This window comes from Culicoides brevitarsis, chromosome 3 (assembly GCF_036172545.1).
Source record: "Culicoides brevitarsis isolate CSIRO-B50_1 chromosome 3, AGI_CSIRO_Cbre_v1, whole genome shotgun sequence".
NCBI lineage: Eukaryota > Metazoa > Arthropoda > Insecta > Diptera > Ceratopogonidae > Culicoides > Culicoides brevitarsis.
Genome location: NC_087087.1, coordinates 23,446,361 through 23,458,490, shown reverse-complemented (window position 1 = coordinate 23,458,490; position 12,130 = coordinate 23,446,361). Strand labels below are relative to the sequence as shown.

The 12,130-nt window shown below is 27.1% G+C and overlaps 1 protein-coding gene across 5 annotated transcripts in view; it reads left to right on the top strand.

Moving 5' to 3' along the window:
- The window catches only part of LOC134836012 (broad-complex core protein isoforms 1/2/3/4/5), a 53,233-nt gene that overhangs the window by 18,976 nt on the left and 22,127 nt on the right, over nucleotides 1-12,130 (top strand). For 4 of the 5 annotated variants that reach the window (XM_063851117.1, XM_063851122.1, XM_063851120.1 and 1 more), the window contains exon 1: nucleotides 8,894-9,006. The exons of the other annotated variant lie outside the window; for it this stretch is intronic. The gene's annotated coding sequence lies outside the window, so the exon portion shown is untranslated. Of the gene's footprint in view, nucleotides 1-8,893; nucleotides 9,007-12,130 lie in introns of those variants that run through there. 5 annotated transcript variants of the gene reach the window in all.

Sequence of the window (12,130 nt, the reverse complement as noted above, 5' to 3'; positions counted from 1 at the left end):
TTAATATTTAGAATAAATTGTTCCCTAATACAAAATACAATGCAATATTTTATTCAACCAGAACCTAAATTTATACAATAAATGACAATTGAGCAAAGGGACTTGATTAGTAACTAATCATAACATCTTCTATAGAAATTAATTATAATAGTAGATTTCTTCTCATTCGACGACATTAAATTCCTTAATAAAAAAAAGTCACACTGACTTTAAAAGTTTTTAAAAAATTAAATCCTTGAAAATTAAAAAATAAGTATTTTTAAAATAGTAAATTATTAATTTTCGAAAAAAAAACAGATTTTTTGTATTGAATTTTTAGTGAGAAAACGAAAAAAAACGAAACAAAAGGAAACAATTTATATTAATTTGTATTGATCTCTTGTTCGATCATCATTAACTTCCTGTAACTGCCAATTTAGCTGCAACATTAAATCAAAAATTTTCCAGTAAATCCAATAAATATTTTTTTATACATCCACCTTAATAATATTGGTTGATCTGATCGCGCACAACCGAAAATTTAGATGCTGCAAATTTAGGATGTTATATTATTATTATTAGTATACAACAGACATACACACACACACATAATAACATATAATATAGATAGTTGGCTGTACATTACTTTTTATGTATCTAAATTTTGTTTAACTTTTTTTTTTTTGGGGATCTGCGCATGAATGCTATAAATTATATAGACGATACTTTTTTTGTTGGTGGAACAAGTATCAAGTGAACGAACAAAAAAAAAACAGCGCTCCACGAAAACGGCGATGATGCTGTTTGTAGAAGAATGCTCTGGCACACGGAGGAGAGTAGTGTATAATAATAATAATATTCAGAACATCTAACTTACATTTTCTCCGTTGTTGCCCTGCGTCGTCGTAGCGTATGTATTTTTGGCATTAGAATCAACCGAGTACACTTTTAAAATCTATAAAATACAAAAAAATTCGCGTTTTTTGGGCTCTCGCTCTTTCTATGCGAGAAACGAACGAAGACGCTTTTTGTATAGATTTTTATATATAAATATAATGTAAAATGTTCGTATCATAATAACGCAAAAAAAAAATAAAATGGTATAGTTGTTGGATGTTGTTTGTAATATAATGTGAGTTGTTGTTGTTGTTGTTGTATTTATGGTATAGGAAAGAGAGGCTTTTATCATATCCAAAAATAATAATATAGGCATATCAGGTACAGACACTAAACATTTTTTTCCTCTGCCGTGAGAGTGAGTCTGTTTATGCTCGAAGCCCAAATTTATTTATAAGCTAAAAAGATATCATGATGGTTATAGAGCATCACTTAATGTAATATATTTATTATTTACCTCGTTTTTCATTTTTTTAAGTACCGTATCCTTCGTGATATGATGTTTCTTCTGCTTTTCTCGCTCTATGCAAAAAAAAAAAGAAAAATTTATGCGTATAAAGTTTTTACAATCATTTTAATATATAAATAAATATGAAATACCAGCACTTTCCGGATTTGTTTTAATGGAAAATCCCCTTTTTTATGATTAGAAACAACTTTTTGCTCCACAGCGAACTTTTTTTTACGTGGATTTGATCACAAAAAGTATCACGCAGGCAATTTTCGCGCGATAATTTGATAAAACATTGTTGTATGACAAATTGTAATCCTATTGAGTATTGGAGTATATATTCGTCAACTATTAACGCAAATTTGTTTGCGAGAAACTAAACATGGTTTTGGCGTGCTCGTGGGATGTAACTTGGTGTCGTTGCGATAAAATCATCAACTAACAATGGGTATTACAAAAATTTAACACCTGTGATACAATCAAATCAATTAAATTCAATTGTGATATGGAGACATGTGATATGACATAGTAACGCATAGGTGACGTTGTGAGACAATTTTTGTAGTATAAATAGAGGAGTTTTGCGGGAGATTTGGATGAGAATCGTTTGGAAATGAAGCTCTTAACACTTGCCGTTTTACTTTTGGGGACAACTTGGGGGATTGACGCTGCTGTAAGTTAATTTTATTTTAACAAAATTCATAAAATTCTTTAAATTTTTTAAAAATAAAATAATTGTTACAATTATAAAATCAACAAGATTTATTTTTGTATTGGATTTTAAGTTTCGGACATTAAATTAAAATTTATTTATTAATTTTTATATTTTAAACAATTGTTTCAAAAATAAAATAAAATTATTTAATTAATTTAAAAATAAAAAAAAAAAAATAAAAAAGCCGAAAAAATAATCTAAATAGTTAAACAAAAATTAATAAATTAATTTAAAAAAATAATTTATAAATTATTTTAAAAAATTATCAAAAAATAATGTTTACTATAATTAATTTTTTTTTTCTTAGCAAAATATGTTTTAATGATTTTTAATGAAAATATCTAAATAAAAAAAATTCGATTTATAAATAAAAATTATAAAATTAAAATACTTAATTAAGGTTTGAGAAAAAATTCTTAGCTATTTTTTATTTTTCTAAATTACAAGTTTAATAACTTTCTATTTTTTAAAAAAATTTTGTTAAAATTTCTACACAAAAGGTCATGGTAGATCAAATGATCGGAGACTACGTTGGCACCCCAGAAAAGCACGAAATCCTCAATTTTACGTCGCGTTTCAAGCGTTTTAGCAAGACAAAACAACGCTTTAACGCAACCATCGTATTCAAGGAACCCTGGCCCGATTCCATTTACAACGTCCTCACCGGCTACACTTTTGATCACGGCATGATGCGAGCACTTTTCAAACGAACTTATTTCAATTCCTGCGAAATTATGACGAACGAAAAAACTGGCATGCTCTACAAAGCTGTTCACGCATTAGTGCCAGACTTTCCAAGTTCTTGTCCGATCCCGGCTGGCACGTGGACGATTAATAACTTCGAGATTCCCCGATATCGCAACGAATGGCCGCCAGACATGCAGTTAATCGTCCCACCACTTGTTCCGGAATCCGATAAGTGGCGCTTTGATTTCGAGAATTTCAACGAGAAAAATCACAGTTTGGGCATTTTTCGGATTGAAGTTCGACTCCTTAACGAGTTCATGAGTCAGTAAAATTAGCTACAAAACTATTCCGCACCATTTCCCCTTTTTCAAGCATCATTACACTTGATTTAATTTTTCATAAACTACATAGTTTGTCCCTTTTTTTATTTCAGTCCAATCTAATATAATTAAAAACCGGTATAATAGACAAAGTGCCTATGAAATAAAATAATAAATAGAAACAACATCAATATTTTATGTTTTTTCATAAAATCAATCAATATGTTCAACATCATACATACAATGTTTATTAATAATAGCAACAAAAAAAAATATAGTTGAAAAATTTTTCATGAAATAGTTTTAGCGGGATACTAAATTGGTCCAATTAGGGTGCTTTTCAAACAAAACTTTGCGAATTCACTAAATGATACTAAAAACTACAAAAAAGGTAAAAATATTGTCTTTTAACTCTAATTAGTGCCTAGGACGATGAAAAATCCAGACCATCTCCATGCCGTGAAGAACCACAACACTATGCTAACGAAACAATTTCTCGTCGCTTGCCCCCAAGAACCACATCCATCATCATACAACGTCTTAGCCGAAACTCAATTGTTCTGCAAGATTCAAAAATCTTCCAGGAGTCTCATCCTGCAGCTGGAAACAATTCTGGAGACAAACTCAACAATGGACGAAGAAACATATTACTCAACGATTTCGACTATCCTCACCAATCAGTTACAGAAACGCTGAAATTTGTGTCAGCAAATAACGTCCTCAATGAAATTCCTCCTAAAATCTCGAACGACGAAAAAACTACACCGTATCGACGAGGAAATAGAGGACAAGTGCGATCTCTGTGGTGCATCCCCTCATGATGCAAACAGATTATTTTTAGAGCCGAGAGCGAAAAATCGCTGATTACCTTTGAAAAAAAATTATCAGATAAATTTTTGGTGTTAAATTAGAGATTGTGGACTTTCGAAAACGATACGAGATGAACTGGATTACGATTATAGCGATTTAAAAATCATCGATTAACATTATTAAAACAAATCAGCGCTAGTAGGACATTTTTCCCAATAAAAACATTGAACTTAACCCTCTGTGAGGCTACAAAAATTAATTCAAACGTGTTAAAATTACTTATTGAGAAGTTAAACTTACCCTATTATAAACTGTAGAACATCTCGTCAGCATGTAAGCATAAAGACCACCCACAAAGCTTTTCAGAAATCATCCAGAAAGAAAAAAAAACTATGTTATGTTGATCTAAAATGAGATGAATTAATGAAAAAAGCAAGCTTAAGTACCTACATACTTCATGAATAACTCTTTGATGACATCTGCATAAACATCAAAAAGCCTCCTCGCGAAATAAAACATAACTTAATATAGTTTGGTAGATTGAACACAACAATCACCAATTTCACACAGACAAAGTTATATTTTTTAAAAATATTTTTTTCATAAACCTTCCACAATTTCATGCGATTAGAACCGTTCAGATCCCCGAGTAAAAAACACCCGATGAATATTCATCATATTTTTGAGTGACGAGATTACTTCTCTCCTCGTATACATTTATTTATAGTAGTAATACGCAAAAAAAAAAAAAACTTGAAAATACCTGTAATACTTGTTGGGAATTCTTTTTCAAACCATTTTTTGCGAGGCAGAGTGCAATTGATACACGTTCAAAAGAGTTTTCTTTTGTCAAACAAGATTAGCTTGAATCGAATTTAATTGAATAGAATATATGGATTAAAATTTTGTTTTAAAACATTTTTTATTTTTTGTATCTCATGTCTAAAAAATTGACAAACAACCCCCTTTTTTGTTTAATATTTTAACTCACATTTTATCCCCATGCATGAAAAAAAAATCAAAATTTTGATATTTTTGCGATTACTTGTACATAAATTTTATTTTTTTTTTAGTTAAGGTATTTAACAACATGACAAAGCTCCCAAATTCAAATGTAAATCATGTATATCTAAAATATATTTATATACCTATATAACATAGAAAAACGGTAAAAAAAAGTGTACGCGTATAAAAAATGATAATAATAGTAGTGATGGAATTGCGAGGGGATGCTGAGCGTGTGTGTTGTTTTTTTTCTATGTTTCGAGTTTGGAGTTTTTAAATAATAATAATAATAATATAATGATATAATATCATACCTACATGAAGGTATGTGTTGTGTGTGTTTTATGTAAATGTTTTTCATTTTTAGCTGGTTGATGCGTGTGTCTACCTTCTACGCGAAAATGTTTGTAATATATAATGTATATTAAAAAACGGGAAAAAAGCACGAAAAATTATTATTAAAATATATGTGAATATGTATAATTTTTTGGGTGGGATAGAGTGATGCGGGAAATGATTGAATGATGCGGTGGAAGGTGGCAAGCGGAAAGGGTATTAGCAAGAGACGTGTTTTTGGCATTTTTTGGCATAAAACTTTTTTTTTATTCATGTGTTTTATTAATGATAATTTTGAAAAATGTTAGGAGAGTTGACAGTTTTAATATAATTTTAATTTTCTGATGGATTGAAAAAATAAGTAACGAGGGGAAAGGGGAGAAAAGATTTTAAACTCATGTGACAGTTTAACAGATTTTTCTTTTTTTCACATTATATTAGATACAATGTACAAAGTTTTCGTTAAATTTAATAAATTTGATTATTTGTCAAGAAAAATTTATAAAAAACAGAACTGAAAATATTAATTAATTTATTTAATTATTTAATTTTATTATTTCTATTTTACCGAATAAAAATAACTTTCTAGCAATAAAAAAAAACAATAATCTACAACGGAAAAAATTAGATAAAAAATTAAAAAAAATATTTAAAATCAAATGAATATTTGAGTATAAATTGATATATAAAATTAATTCAAAATAGTTCAATATTTAAAAAAATTCTTTAAAAAAATTATAAAATAATTTAAAATTTGCAAAAAAAAAATTAAATTAATATTCAATACCTACCTAAATTCAAATTCTATTAATGTGAAAATTTAAAAAATAGATAATTTTAATTTAAACCTAAAATTAAAGGATAAATTTAAATTTTTAATTTTTTAAATATTTATTTTATTCAATTTTAATTATTTTTTTTAAATTTTAACAAATAATTTTTTATAAAATTTAAAATAAAAAAAAAATTAGTATAATTATAATTTAAACCTAAAATTAAAGAATAAATTTCAAATTTTAATTTTTTTAAATATTTTTTATTCAATTTTTTTTTAAATTTTAACAATTAATTTTTTTATCATATTTTTTTACCGTTAATTTTATTTAATTAATTATTTCTCAAATCTAGTTTGAAAAAATTAAAAAATAATCATTTTTATTTAATTTGTAAAACTTGTATTGTAAATAAAAACTAGTAAAACTCGATAAACTTGTAAAAATTATAAAAAAAAAAAATTTTAAACGAAAAAATATTTTTTTTTATTATTAGTCATCTCCTTTGTTAACTTTATTTTTCGTGCATAAAACATATCGATTTTTTTTACAAAATTTTATATTTTTTTCCAACATTATTCAAATCTCAATCAACCAACATGAAATTAATGAAAAAAAAACTCCCAAACTACTCACATTGTATGCTCCCTTTTTTTTCAACATCCTTCACATTACATACGCGAATTTAACATCCACCTGTGTGTTTGTGTGCCGTACACCAACAATCTGCATATCATTATATTTTTCCTCTCTGTACGTCGCAAACATATTATTAGAATGGATTTAGATTTTTCTGTTACTAAAACGATTTTTAATATGTACGTCTTCTATGGTACTTATTTCACAAAAAAAAAAAAACGAAATAAAAATGGGAGGTAAGTACACTCATTACGTAGGTACAGCAAGGCAACATCATACATCATCTCTCTCTATAAAAAAATAAAAAATAAAAATTCTCGTCCTCGAACGTCGTTTCGCATTATTCTTATTATTTTTGTTGTTCTGTTGTAATTTAACTGACATGTATTTAAAAACATGTATTTTAAGGGTGGTAAGTGCTTCGTTCCGTACGACTTTTGTATGTTTGCATGGCAGCGACTGTTTAGACAATAATATCAATGGTTTTTTAGTTAGTAAGACTTAAAAATGTATGATCACGCGCGCCGCATGTACAGCATCAACATCATCATAAGCAACATCTCAGCTACTGCCATGCCGTACGACAAACAGTCAAAAAAATAATAATAATAGTACGACGACGACGAAAACGAGCACGAAGTACTTACTTACTATTCTATTCTCTATTTCCAATGTTTAACCATTTTTTCGTGTACCGCGCGCGCGAAGAGTGTACAATTCGATCAGAAAATCTACGAAAAAAAAAACTGGGGGGATTTTTAGTTGTAATAAAAATTTCTGTACGGAGCACGAAGAGAGCGAACGCGTATTTTTTTTCTCGCACACTATCTCGTAACAACGTGTACATTAAAATGAATCAATGGGGTGGTTATGTTGGGTGGATGTTATTGTGGGTGAATTTTTCGTTGGGTGGCAATCGTACAAAAATTCGCCGCTGCTGCTGCTGTGGAGAGAACAGCAACAATATCATCATCTGTATCGCGCGTATAGTTTTTTTTTGCACACACACACGCCATCGACACAGAACGGAAAAATAATGTATAATAGGTTAGAGTTAAAAAAGCAGTAAAAGAGCTTGAATAGAATAGCAGTTTTTTTAGGGGGTTTCGCGTGTAGGCGGTGTTAGAAAATATATTTAACGTATACATAATAAAAATTTTCGGCTGTACCGGCACACAAATGTACACGATATGCACGTACGTCGTATCAGAGGAGAATAAAAGTGCCTCTTTTTCGACAAATTTTTGTATATTTCTATGTCTACTCTATTCTATGGATGCGTGTGTGTGTGTGTGTGTTTGTATGAGATGTATGTCGGGAAGTTAATACAAAACAACACATTATATTTTCTGGAATGGCAAAAGATTGCTAACCACCATCGCGGTCGTACGTACATTATCATTCATCTGTTCTATTTATTAATAATAATAATAAAATAACACTAAACTCTAAACTAACAAGAAAAATAACCAAAAATTCTTAAGTTCAAAAAAAATAAAAATATTAAAAAAAAATCAGCAATAACTTATTACAAAAAAAAAGTGCAAGAAAGACCGAGCAATCAAAAAAAAAATATCAAAATAATTTTTTTCTGTTCAAAAATTTGTGTGTGAGTGAAAATATACAAGAAGTCCGAGAAAAACTACTAGTCAACGTGTTGATTTGTTGTTTAACGAACGTATATCAAAAATAATAATAATAATAGGAATATATATATATGAAGAAGAGTGTGTATATTACACATGACATTCGATCCGCCTAAAATCTTGTGTTAACTTTTATTATCATATCAGCACAACAACAACAACTTTTAGTGCAAAAAAAAACTAAGTTTACTTTTTTTTTTAAATAAAAAAGAATAACTAATAAAAATCGCAATATATATTAAGCGATAAAAAAAAATATAAATATACGTTGTCGTCAAATTCACAACACACACATACTACTCGTGCATAAATATATTCCATATATAGGAGACTCTCATATTCTTATATACACGAAAAAAATTTAAGTTGATGTAGCAAAGAAAAAATATAACCCTTTCATTGCCATTATAATCATTATTAGAGTCACATTGATTTCTTGATTTTTTGGGCGGACAGTGAAATAACTAAAAAAAAAATTTAAATAATTAAAAAAAAGTTATTAAACATTAAAATTAATAATAATAAACATATTTTTCTGTGATGTTCAATTAAATAATTAAAAAAAAATATTTAGTGTCAAATTTTTTTTAAAAAACTATTATTATTTTACGTACTTTCCGGCAAACGCATGACCAAAAAAAAAATTGAATTATTATGAAATAATTTTAATTTCGGTGACAACAACAAGAAACCAACAGTACAAAAATACGTCAAAAATGAACCAATAAAAAAATTAAAAATTAATAAGGTAAGCGATAAAAAAAATATTTTTTGACAAATTGAGTAAAATAAAATAAACACTTTATTATTAAGATAGTTTTCGTGTGAGATTGTCTAGTGATTTGTAAAGTTATATATATTTATGTATAATATATAAGGAAAAAAAGGTTCATGTCTCATACATTTTTGATAAACTTTCGACTATACGAGAGGAAAAACAAAATATGTGTACTATTCAAACATCTTCAGACACCCCTCATCATTTTTATTTTATTTTTTTTTTGTTCGCGATGAGGAAAAGTATTCACAAGTGAATTAAGATGAAATCAACCCCTTTTTTATATTTTTCGTTTGTAATATTTCCCGCACTTCCTACATTCAATGTTTAGAAAAAATTTTAAAAAATTCAATAAGCTTTAAAACTATTTCTTTGATTAATTAAGCTTTCATGTGGTGATGATGGCACTTTTCGCCAAACAAAAACATTTATCTGTTAATTAATGGTTAAAAGTTTTAAAGGTCGTACGATAAGAATAGTTATTCCACACTAATATTTCCCGAAGATAACGATTAATGTTGTAAGACAATAAAAAATATCATTATCGCGACAAATAAACTTTAAAATTTTCGGGTTAAAAATAGACATTTGCTAAAAAAACAAATGATAACCACTACTATCAGCACTAAAAATGATTATTAATTCAAAAAAAAAGACACCACTACTAGAAACTTGCCATACGAGAATTATTAGATTCTTAGCAAATATTAAATAAAAAAAATAATAATAATAAAAAAATCAGTCTAATCAGCATTTTTTTTACAGTTTTATTTTGTGTACATTATGTTAGTATATTTTATGTACACAAGAACGTTTATAATGCAAAATAAAAAAAATAGTCAATTTTTATTGATAACTTTTAGTAATATAATTTTTAGTCGTTATCGCTGACGTATTAGAAAAAAATAATAAAAAAATTTAGATTTTTTTTTATTAAATTTTGTTTATTTTTTTTTTTCATATTTTAAACTCTTAGTTTCTGATGATAATTTTTGGCGAATTATTTTTTTTTAAATTGTCCAAACGACAGAGTCTCATTAAACTAATCCGATAATGTGTAACATGTCTAGATGCCTTCCTGTGTGAATGAAACAAACAAACAAAATAAAGATTTATAAAAAATGACGAATCGATTTCTGGAAAAAAAAACTATTTGTTTGTTTAATATTTTTTTATCGTATTGAAACATTTTTTTCTCGCGTTGTGTGAGTCATTTTTATATTGTAGAAAATATCTAAAGATTTGAGTTTAGAATTTTTAGTGAATAAAAATTAAAGAGAGTTAAACAATTGTTCATACATGAATTTTTTTCCGATATATTTTTTTTTTAATTTAAGATATTTTTAATTATTTTATCAATTTTTGGAAAAAATTTTATTTCATTAGTAAAATTTTAAATTTTTAAGAGAGATTTTTATAAAAAAAAAATCTATAAAGATTAACTTTACACAAATTTTAAATAAATAATTTTCTATTAAAAATTAAGTATTTTTTTTTAATTTAAATAAAACTTTTAAATTTAACTTCTTTTGATTTAATTTAATTTTAAATTTAATAAAAAAATAAACTTAATTAAAAAAATAAAATAAAAGAAATTAAATTTAATAAAAAAAATTAAATTAAATTAAAATTATATAGAAAATTAAATATAATGAAAAATTTAAAAAAATAATTAAAAAAAAATAAAACAAACTTAAATTTCTATTAATGTAAATAAAAATTTTTCTAATAAATAAATAGAAATTATTAAAATAAAATATTTTATCATTTTCTCCAAAAATCAGATAAAACTAGAAAAAAATCAATCATATTTTAAAATTTCTCAGAAAACTATTAAATATTTCCTTGCAATCAAACATTTAGATAAGTAATCGCATACCGGCCAATGCATAGACATCACACAACAAAAACACATTCATATGTGGTCTAAACTCAATAGCACCTGTTGCCGCTGTCGAGATCTAAATTTTGCGTCTAATGTGTTGTCTATATCTATGCATTGTCTATTTATACTGCGAAATAGAAAAAAAACGCAGTTCATATGTACAGCTTAGACATTTATATAGGTTATACGGCCAAAAATACATTTAAAAATTCTTTGAAGGTCATTGCTAATCTAGTCGCGTTCGTCGTACGTCCCGGAGATAAATTTGCCTGTTCATACGTGCAAAACTATAGTTAGGTGCAGACAGCAAAAAAAAATGTGGTGTGCATCATCGCACGATTTTAATTTAGAAATAGAACGAAAAAATACTTGGATTTGTCCAACTCTTGCTCGTTCACAGCGTGTTTGACGAATTTTAGATTAATTAGCACCAAAGTTTTGTGTGTAAGAAAATTACCGTGTTTAATGCACCCTTGAGACAGTCGGCAACATACACATGTGAACTTGAACGACTATTTTCACTTTCTTCGGCAACTATGCACGTATAACGACATGTGTGATGATCACATGCTCTTACGTTCACTTTCGCTTTTTCTCCCGCAGCTCCTCTATTTGTAGTGCGGCATTATTTTAGTGCTGCGATGTGTTACGTGTTTGTTATGTTACACACTCATGCGTCGTGGTGGCTTTGCTTGTTAGACGCGCACAGACTAGTTCACCCATATATTATGCATAAGGCGTTCATGACTCTCCTTCGCATGTACGAGGTGCCGAAAGTTTCTAACAAAACCGCATGCTGTGTGATTTTTGGACCAAATCTCTCGAAAAAACTTCCACAGACACACAGAAAATAATAAAGAAAAAAAAAACGAAAACTAGAAAAGTCCAGACAGATTCCTGTTGATTCAAATCATCATTCGGTCCACATTTGGAGAAAAAATTTGTGTATGTTGAATTAGTGAGCGAATTTGATTGTAGTATGTTAGGAAATTATTTTTTTTATGAAAAAATTCTATTTATGTGACAGATTTATAAGAATTCCAAATCTTTGAAAAAAAAATAATTTAATAATTTAAATTAATTTATAATAATAATTTTAAAAAATTAATCAAAAATTATTTTTTGGATTAAAAAAAATTAAATAATAATTTTCAATAAAAAAAATTAAAAAATTTTTAGAGAAAAAAATTAAAAATTATCTAAATATTG